This window comes from Rattus rattus, chromosome 5 (genome assembly GCF_011064425.1).
Source record: "Rattus rattus isolate New Zealand chromosome 5, Rrattus_CSIRO_v1, whole genome shotgun sequence".
In the NCBI taxonomy this organism is placed as follows: Eukaryota; Metazoa; Chordata; class Mammalia; order Rodentia; family Muridae; genus Rattus; species Rattus rattus.
The window spans coordinates 96211695-96226040 of record NC_046158.1 but is presented as its reverse complement, the minus strand read 5'-3'; positions in this window follow the sequence as shown (position 1 = coordinate 96226040).

Below are 14346 nucleotides of genomic sequence, written 5' to 3'. Positions count from 1 at the left end.
AGAGAGAGAGAGAGAGAGAGAACAACCTGCTCAGTCTATATAATGTTGCTTGTCCTATGTTTTCAGGGCTGACCAATAGACACTGGTGTACTAGTCCCTTGGGAAGGCTTTCTGCCCCTCAAAGCATTCCTTAGTTGCTGTAGTCCCTGGAGCAGGGTTGAGGCTTCCTGAGCTTTCCCCCTGCCCACACTGGCATGTGTGCTGTGCTATGCCTGTTTAACTCGTGCTTAGGCAGTCATCTTATGAGACGTGATCGTGTAGCTTCTGACAGTCCTAGAAGATGCAATCTTGCAGTAAATTCGCTGCTCCTCTGGCCCTTACAACAGCCGCTGTCCCTGACATTCCAGAGTGGTCCTAGAGCCTTTGTTGTAGGAGTCGGACTGTGGGTGTGTCAGGTGGAACTGGGCTCTCTACAACTCTGCATTTTGATTGGCTGTGGTTTTCTGTATTTCTGTAATGGTCTCCGTCTCTTGCAAAGAGAAGTTTCCTTGATCAGAGGTTAGGATTATACTCATACATATGCATTTGAGGACAAATATTTGCAATGTAGCTAGGAGCTATGCTGCTGGTGCAAGATCCATGACTTCCCTAGCCCTGGGTAGTTAATAACTCCTTTATTTTCATGTCCCACCCACCCTACCGTGGACCATCCCCAGAGAGTGGACCAATCCTAGGGAGCTTTCTGTCTTCTTAATTCCTCTCATAACTATGGTCGACACAATGTCTTCTTGACTTTCCATAGAACATATTTGGTTGGTTATGTTTCTAGATTCCACCATTCACCCGTATTTCATAACCTGTGGCCCCTTAGTTCTTTCTATTTCCCCTTCCATAAGCCATCATGGCACTTCTGGCTTTTTTCTTTCATTATGCCCTTGCTGTCTCCTAGTTTCCAAGAGACTCCTTTCAGAATCCTGGCAGCAGCTGCCTGGTGCTTGCAGGTGATGGCACCTGTGTTTGAGCGATACCCTCTTCCTCATGCATATGTATAACATTTCCTCATCTATCCTATTGAGCCTCTTGTTCTGCTTTGCAGCTTACTGATATTTGCTGGGGCACGCTGGTTGGCACAGGAAGTGCTTTTCGGGTCTGGTCTCTTCGCATAGCCCACTTACTTGGTATGTAAAGAGGCTGATTTTTGTTTGCCGCCCCCCACTCCCCAGCACTGACTCCTGGGTTGTCTTTAAAGAAATGGAGGGCATTACCATTAAACAGGGAGCATGAAGGCCAGCTGGCTTTGGGGTTCAACACTCTTCTGAAGGGGCTCTAATAGGTCCCAGATGACTAACAGAATCCTGAGCTTTGCAAACACGGCTCTGGCAGGCCTGACCTTCTCCCATTTTCACTCCCTTGCTAAAAACCATTAGATTACATTCCTAGAATTTGTTTAGTTTGTTGTTTGTTTGTTTAAGACAGGGTCTCTCTGTGTGGCCCCTAGCTATACTAGAATTTGCTCAGTAGACCAGGCTGGCCTTGAACTTAACCTGCCTCTGCCAGGGTGCTGAGATTAAAGGAATATATTCCTAAAGTTAGCCCCCAAGGTTCATTCTCTTATTTGGCTACTTCCTCCTCCTGAGGATGACCACCAAGGTCCAGCTATCAAAGCACTGACAGCTAGCATTCAAAAACCTAATTAACCTAGATTGGCTAACCTAATTAACATGCCCAATGTGATGGTTTGTATATGCTTGGCCCAGGGGGTGGCACCATATGGAGGTGTGGCCTTGTTGGAGTAGGTGTGTCACTGTGTGTGTGTGTGTGTGTGTGTGTGTGTATGTGTGTGTGTGCTTTAAGACTCTAGTCCTCTGACTTCTGCCTGGAAGTCAGTCCTCTCCTAAAAGCCTTCAGATGAAGATGTAGAGCTCTCAGTTCCTCCTGCACCATGCCTGCCTGGATGCTGCCATGGTCCCACCTTGATGATAATGGGCTGAACCTCTGAACCGGCACGCCAGTGCTGATTAAATGTTGGCCTTTATAAGAGTTGCCTTGGTCATGGTGTCTGTTCATAGCAGTAAAACCCTAAGACACTCAATCAAAATATTATCATCTGCATCCTTCATCCTAGCCCATTCTAACACAGACCTTCCTTTTTGCCTCTTCAAAATCACACCTGCAAGGTCATTTGCTGCAGTTTTCCTGCCTGAAGCAGAAATCAGCCACTTGTCTTCATGTTTAGCTTAATAAAGGATCGCTCTGTGAAAATAGGTATTTGGCTGTGCTCTATGCCTAATCAGGAGTCTGGGAGGGAACATCCCACTGCCGGTCACCTCATTTTCAGTGTATCAGCTTAGACTATTTCAATCTAAAAAACTCTCAGTGTCCCGTCTCTCTCCAACTGTAGCCCCATCTGAAACTGAAAATTCAAGCTCTTCTCTTGCCCTCTTTGCCTGTCATTAAACCCCAGGTCCTGCTCTCAGCTGGTTCTTGGAAGCACAAGGCCAACCTCCTTTTGAAGGTCTTCTGACTTTTACACTTTGACTTCAGTTCACAGTTGATTGCCTTAGATTTGTCTTTCCCAGTTCCCCAACAGTTAGTGCTCAGTGTTTCCAGCTTCCATGGAGTGGCTCGAGTGCTAGCCAGAGACAGCATCCCCTGGTCATTTCTACTGAGATCCACCCCTCTTTGCGTCATTCTTGGTGACTGTTGTATCGTGTGTACCAGTGGAATCCATGAGGGCTGTGCATACTACACTTCTCATGCATGATGGAGTCTGTTGTTCACCTGCAGGTGAAGAAGCTCCTGGGTATCACTTTCGAATCAGCGTTCTGAGACCACTCCTGAGAGCCACCAATTCAGCCCGGGTTTCCCCAGGAAGCATTCTGAGCATCCATTACCACGGGCATGCTTTTAGAGGCCTTCAAAGAATAGAATCGTGGAGTGTTTAAGGGCATAAATGAGACAGAGGAGGGGGTTGGATTTTTACAGTGGCTTTCCTTAGTCTATGAGAGGTTGAGGATGCCTCATATCTAAGGCAAGGGACCTTTGGCTTTCAATAAACCAGTCACTGGCTGTTACTTTCCTTTAGGGCATAACCTTCACTGAGGCAGCCGCCTTCAGCCAAAGGTAACTCTTGGGAAGAGACTCAACTGTGATTTGCTGGCATTTGTGTTAGGCAAAATTATAGCCCCCAGAGTGTTTATACTCAATATCTGGAATTTGGGAATTTGTTAGGTTTTATGGTAAAGGAGCATTAAAGTCGTATCTGTGACTAAAATGGAGAGACTATTGTGTATTATTCAGGTGAACCCAATAAAATTACCAGTCCTCAAAAAAGACATCAGTTCAGATCCCAGAACCCACATGGAAACAAAAAGAAGCCACTTAACCTGAAGAGGGAAACAGACGAGTGCCCGTAATGTGATGTGAGAAAGTTTCAATTCAAAGATGGGATGGCACCACAAGCCCAGGGATGCGTAACCTTCAATATTTGGTAAAGGCAAAATCACCAAACAAAATAGCACAATAAAAACAAAACAGAAAAAAGAATACAGGCTCTTTCCTAGAGTCTTCAGAAAGGAATGCAGGCGTACTAACACCTTGATTTTAGTCCTTTGAAGCCCATTGCAGACTTAAAAACAAGTAAACAAAAAAGCAAAAACCCAGACCTCAGAATTATAACACTGCTTTTAAAACACACGCTTAATTTCTTTTTGGAATATAAATAGCTATTGTATTGAAATTTGTAACAGTAGCTATAAGAAACCAGTATAGCAAACTGTACTCCTATACTTGTGCATGGCTACCTTGTGTGTTTAAGTTTTTGTATGTGTATGTATGTATATATACGTATGTGGGCAGTATATGTGTGTGTAGTGTATATAAGTATATGTACTTTTAAGTGTGTGCAGAGACCAAAGAAAGATGTTGGACAGCCTGCTGTATCACTCATTGGCTTGCTCCCTTATGTAGCTAAGCAGGCTGCTGGCAGACTCCACAATCCTCCCGTCTCTGCCCCAGCTAACAGTGCTGGTGCGGCAGGTTAAGTGGCTTCTTTTTGTTTTCATGTGGGTACTGGGCTCTGAACTGATGTTGTTATGCGTATGTGGCAAATTCCCTTTAGTCTTGGCTCCTGTGGTTCTACTGGGAGGCTCTGACAGTCGCCTACCACAAGATCTGTCCCATGCCCTGTCTGTCCACACTGGCTGAACAATGCTGCCGGCAGCAGCCCAGAACATTACCTGGGCCTCAAACTATTTTGTCTTCCCTTCTCGGGGTGTGCTTGCCATATTCCGAACACCGAGATCCATTTCAACCAGCTCCGCTGAAACGTCGAGATCAGATTTTCCTCTCGGGTCTGTAACTCTGCTTCCTGCTGCTCATGCTGCGACACGGGAACATAGTGATCTGGCTTGGTTAGCCTTGCTTTAGCCTGGCTTTCGGTTGCTCCTGCATGTGCTTCCCAGCTCATCTTTCTGCCTTTTGTCTTTCTTGTCAAGCCATTTGTCCCCATAGTTCCCTCCGTTGTTCTAACTGGCATTTCCCGCATACCAGTGAATGCCTCTGGGCCAGCTCATCTAGTGCTCAGACACTGTGAGAGATGCTCCACTCTAAGCCAGAGGCCATCAATTTAGTGTCTGAAATGTAAAAAACAGAAAAGGAAACGTGGGCTGTGGATGCTCAGCGGCAGGGTGCTTGCCTAGCAAGTGCTTGGCCTTGAGTTTGATCCCCAGAACCACAGACAGACAAATGCAAAGTTACAAACTGGCTTGAATTCTGTCTGTATACAGCCTTTGGCTTCTCCTGCCTACTCTCCTTGATTATGGCTTACAAACATCTATTGGGGGAAATTAATAAACAAAGCCAGCATGTATCCCGCCTCTTTATTTATTTTTCTGTCTCTGGAGAATGTGTCCAAACTCTTCCCTCAGGATTCTTTCTCTGAGCATCAAAGAAGAAAGGAAAGAAGGTAAACTGAAGAACATCTACTGCTCGTCGGGGGCTGTGCTAAACGCTCGGTACCGACTCCAACCTCGGGCCTGGCGCTGCTGTTTTCTGTACATACACAAAAGTAAGCTCTGATCCTTCCTCTCCAAACTCGAGAATCCTTTACTGCATTGTTGAGAGACACATGAACATATCTGCCACTGGTGGACAATGGCATTTGCTAAATCCTGGTTACCTCTTTACTGATTCTCAAAGCACCGTGGGTATCCTGACCAGCAGTCTATCTGATTTAGAGCCACATCTTATTTCTCATCTCAAGCTTCTCTGGAGACGGTAGAGCATCTTCATGTTTGGAGTCTGCAGGGCACCCTCACATCTGGGGCCTCAGAGTATCAGTGGTCCACACAGACATCGTCTTGTGGACTTCACTTGTGAAAACAGGGCTCTGACCATGTATTTCTATGAAGTAAAAGAAAGTAAAAGATTTGCCTCCTATTTCACCCCAGGAAATTTCATTCGACATTGTCTCGCCTCTGGACGTGTGTCTCTTTGCCATTCAACAGGTTGACCTTTCATGTACCAGACATGCCTTTGCATCCACGGTAGACATTGACTCTTCATCCTTAATAACAAATTAGAAGAGAGGCCTTCTTCAGCCCAGTAATATACTTTCCTCTCATGGTACCAGTACCTCCATTTCCCTCTCTCTTCCACATACCCATCTCTCTCTCCTGGTAAATTGCTGGGCCAGCTCCTCAGAACCTATACCTTTGTCTTCAGTTTGCTTCTCAAATGACATCTCCATCCTTCATAGCCCTGACCTTCTTCTTGGCTATTTTCCCTACTACAGTAGCAAGATGGTTTTGGCTTTGCCATGCATTCCAGCTTGAAATTGCCAAGGGCACCAATAAATCACCTCTTACTTTTCTCCCTTCTCATTCTGCTCCTCCTCAAATCTCCCTCCCTTGGGCCAGACGCTGCTCTTTGGAAATTTATGGAAAATAGCCTTAAGCAGGCCAGCTCCTCCAAACAGCCATTGGCTTGTTGTCTATCCAGTAAATAGAAAACTTGGAAGCCTTTTCCAGAGTTCTTTCACCTTTCTTACCTTCCGGCCTTTGTAGCCAGGCCAACCTGGGATTCCACTCCAGGGTCTGAACGCAGGAAATAAGCTTAGGAACCACCTAGGTTTGTTGGTTCCTGGGCATTCTTGGTCTTGGAGAGTATTTCTGTCTGGTTTCATTGGCTACAGACCGTGGAGGGCAGAGTGAGGACAGCTCAAAAAGCAAGAGGCAAAGCAGTACCCTGTGTCCTGGGCCCGATCTTAAGACAAAACAGGCAACGATGCACCTCTTTCACGCCCCACATTGATGCTGCACATGAAGTGCTGTGAAGGTCACGTGTCCCTGAAGGGCCATTCCCTATGAGCTACCAAAGGATCCGAAGTTGCCTTTCTGTTGGAAAAGTTCAAGTTTATTCTTTGGAATATTTGGTGGCCTTTCAGCTCAAAAATACAGACTTTCCCCTTGTCCTTTATGTCTGTCCTTATGATCTTGTCTATGATAAAGCAGTTCTTTCTCAGAAGCTGTATCACAGCTGGTTTGTGAAAATGGCAGACCTTTTTCTCTGGGGGAAAGGTTATGTTTCTTTCCCACAGATTAGTTATAGACAACAACCATTAGGAACTCTGAGAAATGCCTTTCCTCTACAGCTCCTCATTTCCCCCCTGTATATTTTTCAATCTGTTTACAAAGGATTACCTATCCATTTACCGAGGAAGGCAATAATAGTTTACATTGAGGATCTTGGTTCTTCCCTGCTTAGAAGGATTTCTGTTCACATGAGCTTTCAACTAAGCCCTAGGAATCTGGAATGCAGCGGGGCTAGCCAAAATTCTGGGCAAACCCTGATGAAAAATGTCTCTTGAGATCTGCCACACTCTGTCCAAAGGAGTGGGTCCACAAACCTATGAGCTTGGAAATCTGCTGGTTTGCTGATTATTCAGTGATGAGAAGACCACCAGGAGGAGATAAGGAAGAAAGGACCTGCTTGTGTCTAACCTATGAGATATGAAGCAAGCAGTGAGTTCCAGGATAATATTTTCTGCAAATTTTTATCAGTGGGAGTCTCTGGGAGATGGGAGAGTGGCTTTTATACAGTCTGACAGATTAGGGAAAATACATAATTCTTAATATTTTTTAAAGATAAGTTTATTTGATTTTTTATGCTTTTGAGTATTTTTGCCTCCATGTGTGCATATGCACCATGTGGGTGCAGTGCCCATGGAGGCCAGAAGAGGGCGTTAGGTCCTCTGAACTGGAGTTACACACAGTGGTCAGTTACCATATGGGTACTGGGAACCAAACTCATGTCCTCTGCAAAAGCAACACATGCTCTTAACAGCTCAGCCACCTCTCCATCCCTGACATATTTTGTGTATTCTTACGTGTCTAACGGTTGCCACCACCATCTCTAGTCAAGCCATAGGTCTTTAAACATCCAGGAGCTACACATTGGCTGTGACTGCTAGTGAACCATACACGTTCTTCATTTTGTACAATTAGCAAAGACGTGCAGTGGAGGATACAGCCCCTTTGATTAATTGGAGTAAAGACATGGAGGGGCATCTCTGAGACTACACTCCTGGGAGGGACCTTGAAAATGCTTGAGTTTGACTTGTGGCTCAGTTTTTCATCCTTAGCAAATCTTTTGATTTCGCAGTCTCGCTCATTAACATCATCCTTTATCAAGGTCTTTGCTATGTGGAGTGTTTTTCAGGCATCATAGAACATGAGGAGTAGGGACTTGTTCTTGCTTTTAGACAGTTTAAGGACATGTGCTTGTGTGTGTGTGTGTGTGTGTGTGTGTGTGTGTGTGTGTGTGTGTGTTTGTGTGTGTGTGTGTGTGTGTGTGTGTGTGAGAGAGAGAGAGAGAGAGAGAGAGAGAGAGAGAGAGAGAGAGAGAGAGAGAGAGAGGGATTTTCCTTGATCAAAAAGCCATCTGGGAATTACCTGGAGACTAGAAGTCAGGTTTCCCAGTTCTGAGTCTCTGAAGTTTCAAGGGAAGGTTGGCAAGAACATGAGTCCAGCTGTCCAGCTCTGGCTGAGCCGAGCTCACGGATCTGAGCTTCTTGCTTTATTAATGTCAGTCTCTTACATACTTCACTTTGTGAGTTACACTTCAGCTTCCATTTGCCTACATAGGGGAATGTGGAAGACTGTGCTTGAAAAGTAGTTCAAGCCAAAGATTGTCTTCATAGGAGCCTAGAATAAAAATGACCTCTGACTTCCCATTGGAGCAACTGAAGTTAGGAAACACTTCTTAGGGATCTCAGAATGTGAATTCTCCCCTCTGGTTATTTCTCCTTTACCCTGTTCTCTTTCTCTCCATATCTACTCCATGAGTGTTGTGTTTTGGATGTAAAATCTTCCTTTTGGGCCAAAGTATTGAATTTTTGGTTTCTAGCTACTCACCCTGTTTGGGAATGTTGCTAGATATTAAGAAGGTGGAGCATTGTGAGGTTGATTCTGGAGATTCTGGCCCTGCCCCATTCACTATTCACTCTCTGTTTCTAGACTGTTGATGTAATGTGACAAGTTGGCTTTCTGCTCCTGTGTCCATGGCTTCCCTACCATGAAGGACTGAATCTCTCTTGACCTGTAAGCCAAAATAAACTTTCCCCTTGAATTGCTTTTTGTCAGAGTGTTTTTTTTCGCAGCAACAGAAAAATAACTTAAGATAAGGGGAGTATGAATTTTTCTTTAGTGCTGGCAAAATCCCAAGGAATTGCATGCAGCCACTGGAGGCCCTTCCTGCTAAGATACCAGAATGCAAAGACTTAAGAGCGAACAAATTTGCTTCTAAAATACTGGGGTAGCAATTGGGGTAGAAGAAGTTTGAAAATCATAATTGTTCTGAGAGTGGAGAGATACAGGGAGCTGTACCTGAAGCTGGAGCTCTACCAGGTGTCAGGTCAAAGGATATAGCAAGATCAATGTAGGGAAGATAGATGCAGAGGCTATGATGAGTAGAACCAGGGAAGGAGTGTGGATGTGGGTCTCAAAGGTGCTGCCTGAGAATTGATGCTGTGAGGAGAACCGATGCTGAGGCCTTTTTCAGATAGTGTGGATTACATGGTACAGAGTAGGTCTGCTAGAAAGGGGTCAAGTATAAAGGAGGATGAAGATGTTGGAAATCGCTTAGTCCTGAACCCCTATATGGTCTATGAGCTCCTCCTGGTCCCCCAAGATCCTTTTATGCTCTGGGCTGTGATCAGCTCTTGATGGTCAATGTTGTAGCATTCTTCAGTGCTGTATTCTTAATTGTTACATATATTGGGTTTACCTCCTGGATGAGCTCTTTGACAACTGAACTGTGCCACCTTGAGATTATTACAGAACCAGGGATCATGCATGTTGAATGAGCAATAGCTTCCTTACAATACCGCTGCTTTCCACAGCTTTTGTGGATGAAAGGACACATTCCATACAGTAACCACACTCCAAAGGACTGATCATTACTACTGAATATAGTAGAGTCAGGCCAATAGCACAGGACTTCTCTCAGACTGGCATTCAGAACACCATGTTTGCCTTGAGCTTTCGGACCACTACTGATTTTTGGGCCTCCAGATCTACCTCTCAAGCAGTGAACATGAAAACAGCCATTCTTCTGGGATTTGCTTTCCTGGCTTACAGTGCACACATATTCTACAAATTACTTTTGCCAACTGCCTCAGTACTTTTCAAACGACAATCCAGAATCTACCAAAATTAGAAAAAGCTGTGAAACTGTGAAAAAGACAAAACCGAAGATTCTATTCAGGTCCCAACCTGGCCCACTGAAGCAGGATGATTGGCATGGGCCCAGGGATATGCTTTTTGGCAAGTTTCTAGGAGTTTTAACATACTCCACCCTAAAGGTTTAACTATCCAGATCATCTCCCATGCCAGCTTCGTTTGGCTCCAAGTCTCCATTCATCTGCTTTACCCCATTCTTTAGTTACACAACTGTTGTTGTAAAAATATAAAAATAAAAATGTATTGTTGGTCTTTTACCCCGCTAGGTCTGTACCGCAGTGCCCCAAGGTATCTGCTAGATATCTTGGCGGAAACACAGCCCAGCCACACACTTTCCTACACTCAAACCCTCACATAAAAGAACACACAACACAATAATCTTAGATCCAATTGGTAAGATATAATTGCCCACTTAAACATACAAAGCCCGGTACTATCCATCCCTTGAGAACATTAATAATAACCTGTAAATACACAGAGCAGAATCTTAACATCACCTGCCATCTTGTCCTGCCACGGCTTCTCCCCTCTCTCTCTCCTGTCTCCTCTCCCTGTCTCCTCCTCTTCCTTCAAACTTCTCTCTCACCCATCCTTCCTTCTCCTCCAATGACAGGCCTCCTTCTATCTTGTACCTGCCCCTCACCAGTACTTTACTTTTTTTTTTTTTTTTTTACTTGTTTTTTTGCTTTTTTTGCTGGGGAACCGAACCCAGGGCCTTGCGCTTCCTAGGCAAGCGCTCTACCACTGAGCTAAATCCCCAACCCCAAAACAAGGTCTTCTTTCTTTTTTTTTTTTTTTTCCGGAGCTGGGGACCGCACCCAGGGCCTTGCGCTTCCTAGGCAAGGGCTCTACCACTGAGCTAAATCCCCAACCCCAGATAATTAGGATTCTTTTTTTTTTTTTTTCTTTTTTTCGGAGCTGGGGACCGAACCCAAGGCTTTGCGGTTGCTAGGCAAGCGCTCTACCAACTGAGCTAAATCCCCAACCCCTTTTCAAGGTCTCAGCGTAATTCTAGAGCTCAAGTGTTAGGACACATCAGCAAATTCAGATACTTTACAAATTCAATGGGGAGGTGGTTCTGGTGAGTCACCTGAGTCCTGAGTACTGACTAGGCAGCTGTCCTTGGGGCAGTGGAATTAGGCAGCTGTCCTTGGGGCAGTGGAATTAGCATCAAAATACAGTAACTTCAGGGCAAACCACAACACACAACCATTGCTCTACTTGTGGTACCACAGACTTCCCGTTCCTTCCTGCTAGGAGGGACCCTCACTCTTTGGCCCCTTGCTATTCTATTCTCTTATTACTTCTAGACATGCATTCAGTCCTCAGCTCGACTTTGCTTTAGCATCTTGTGCTAAAATGCATGTCAGCTGCTCCCACGGGTCCCCAAAGCCATACTAAGTGGGAATACTTGGGCCTCTGTTCTCCTTTTACCCTGAGATATTGAGGATGGTAATTGAGAATGGGGTGAGATTTCTACGGGTTTAGCCACCAGAGAAATTGTCTGTGTTTCTTTCTAAATGGAAGAGAGGGGCTCTGGAAACACAGCCACAGGGTGACTGAGTATGGAGAAGATGAGTAACAGCAGCAAATGCCCGCCCCTCCTCACCAACAATACAACTACAATGGAGAAAACGTCAACAGCTCTTCATGAATCCATTTTTGGTCCTGTGATTTTTTTAAAAAAGTGCAGATGTAATAACAAAGGCGGGTTTTATAAAGGAAGTCTCATCATGAAACCGTTTTGCAATCTGTTCTGACTGGATCATGCTAACATGCAGCAGGAGGCTAGGAAGGCCAGGGCTTCTTCTGGGATTTCTGCTGAAGCTTGGCTCAGCCTCTGGGTCAGAGGTGGGGAAGCAGTTCAGTGTTGTTGGGAGAAAGGAGAACAGACACCATTGTTAGTTCCTGATGATAATAGTGAGACCTGCGTGGGCAGACATGGCTTACCAATTGGCTGGGGGAGCATGTGTCTCAATGCAGTGGTTGTTCCTCACCTTTGTGTAGAGAGAGGCTTGGCAGGCTAATGGGAATTAGGAAGCCTCTTAATCCTGGTAAAAGTTCCAGTTTGACAAACCCATTTCTACAGGTTAGCTTGAGGTTGTCATGATGCTGGTTGGAACAATCCAAAGTTAGTGTCCTACCACCTGTGGACCCCTCCTTCAGTGTCCCTTAAAAGGGACTTTTGAGAAATTGTTCCTAGATAAGCAAGGTATTTGCTCTGTGCTCACTCATGTACTTAGTTTCTGAATGCTGACAGTTATAAGGCAGACATTGTATTTGTTCAGGCAAGTAAGGACAGACATGCCTTTGGGGTTGAAAGGCCACTGACGGTGAAGGAGTTTAGGGGCTGGGAAGCCTTGGATTTTCCACATGGGATGTCTGCCTCATGTTCTTCAGAACACCTGGGCCCTTAGAGACAAGGGTCTGAAGTCTGTTACTAATAGCAATGAAAAGGGCACGTATGATCTTGGCTCTGTAACCCATGATACTTATACACAGATGTCTGTGTATAAGTAAATGCACATAAATGTCTATTAATGGGCTTTTGATTCACTAGCCAGCACAGAACCATGCCTTCTATGTTGCATCACTTCCCTTATTCAAAACAGACAAGGACAGGGGTTCTACTCTAACCTCTAGTAATGCTGAGTCAAGGGCACCCCACAGACAAGGTCTCCGAAAAGGACAGATTCTTTAGGTTCCTGGACATAGCCTTTCTATGGATAAAGCGAGATAATCAATGAGTGGGTGTCAGACAAAGCCAGCTAGAGAGGATTATGAGTTCTGAAAGTCATATCATCTATTTTGTAAGCAGCAGAATCCATGCTCTTCTTAGACAAGGCTTTGACAATCTTGTCTCAAGAAGCTTGCCCCCCACTACATCAGGAAAGCAGGACTCTTCATCATGAAGACCTTGATCATTTAGGCCCACTTGGCATTCAGCAGAGAGGCAAGAAGCTGGCACTGGGGATGGAATGGTCATTAGCAATATTCTAATTAATTAATTTCATTTTTCCCATGCTAGGAGTCAAACCCAGGGCCTTGTGCATGCTGGGAAAGTGCTGAACCACTGAGCTTCACTATCCACTCATCAGTAGTTTAAAAGTCAACCGGATGGAAGACTGGTGAGATGCCTCAGAGTGGATAAAAAAAGAGAGAAGATGTTCGAAGAACAGGTGCCCCGTCACTCCAGATGGAGGGAGAAAATGAGGAACCAGTAAAGGTAGGGGCAGTGTGAAGAGAAAAATCGGAGGAAGTGGGCCTCTCTGAACCCAGTCAGCTTGGCTTTGCCTCATTTTTCTTTGCCAATTAGTGGGATGGAATGACTCAAACCCACCCAAATCAGCTCAGATCATACTCCCCTCTACTCTGCATGATCTTTTAAGCCCTCTCTGGAATTTTCTGCTCATTTCTACTCTGTGGGCATGCCAGTCATGTTTCTGAATATGAGAAACCATGTTGTTAAAAGTTTAGAATCGTGGAGGTTATTCCCAGGATCTGAATGAAAACCTTCACGTTTGGATAGCACATACAGTGTTTAACTAGGAAGTGGTTCCTTCGAGAGTGTTGAAACTGAGTCCTTCTGTTTAGCATGTGGGCCAGCATTGGGGCCCAGATCACGATGTGACATATGTAGGTAGCTTTTTGTATGTAAGTGTCTCTGGTGGATGAGAATCTGTGCTTAGCCGAAAAGCACAGGAGGTTCAATCTATTTCCATTAGTTCCTCAGAATCCTTATTTGAGAGATGTCAATTCTCTTCATAGAAAAGATATTTTGGGTGGTATTTTAAATTTTGCTTCGCTATGACTAATACTTGATAAGAGGCAACTTAAGGGGGAAGGACATTTTTTGGCTTATATTGTGAGGGGAAATCCATAGTAGCAAGGAAGGCACGGTGGTGGGAGTAAGAGGCAGCTGGCTACACTTCATCCACAATTGGAGTGGACAGGAAGTGGGTCTGGGTGATAAATTCTCAAGATGCCCCTTCTCACCTCCACAGCAAGGTGTCATCTCTGAAAGGTTTTACAGTCTTCCAAAACAGTGCCACCAGAGGGGGACCAATTATCCAAACACCTGAGCCTATGGTAACATTTTTACTCTCAAACCACAGCAGATGGTAAAGTAAACTAAATTTCCACACAAAGCCTAAGACCCCTTGGATTTAAGGCCGAGAAAACCCTAGTCAGAAGCACATTCTTTGAGAAATGGGAGTAATCCCTTGACCCAGATATGACCTCATATCCAGAGAGCCCTGAGCTGAGTGTTCCCATCCTCTTTGGTCTTTTTTTGTGATGTAAGCAGAGTCACTTTGGCAAGTTCGCCTAGGATTATTCCTCTATAGATGGTGGATGACTACCCTTGCCTCTGCCAGGGGTGCTGTCATGGTTGGAAAGGGTCCAGCTTGGACTAATACTCATGTGATTAGAGCTTGATGTTGTCCACATCCAAAACTGTATCACCTACTGGGCTTGCATCCAAGGCAAGGAAAAAGCTGAGCACCTCCTGTGAGGCATTCTAGATTCTCAACTGGGGACAGCGGCGTGTGCACTGTAATGCTAGTCTGCTTGAGTCTCCTTCCACTTGAGGATGAGCCCCTTTTCTGCCCTTTTGGTGTGGGACACCAGGTTAGGCCGAAAAATCTGTCAGCTCCTAGTATGACTT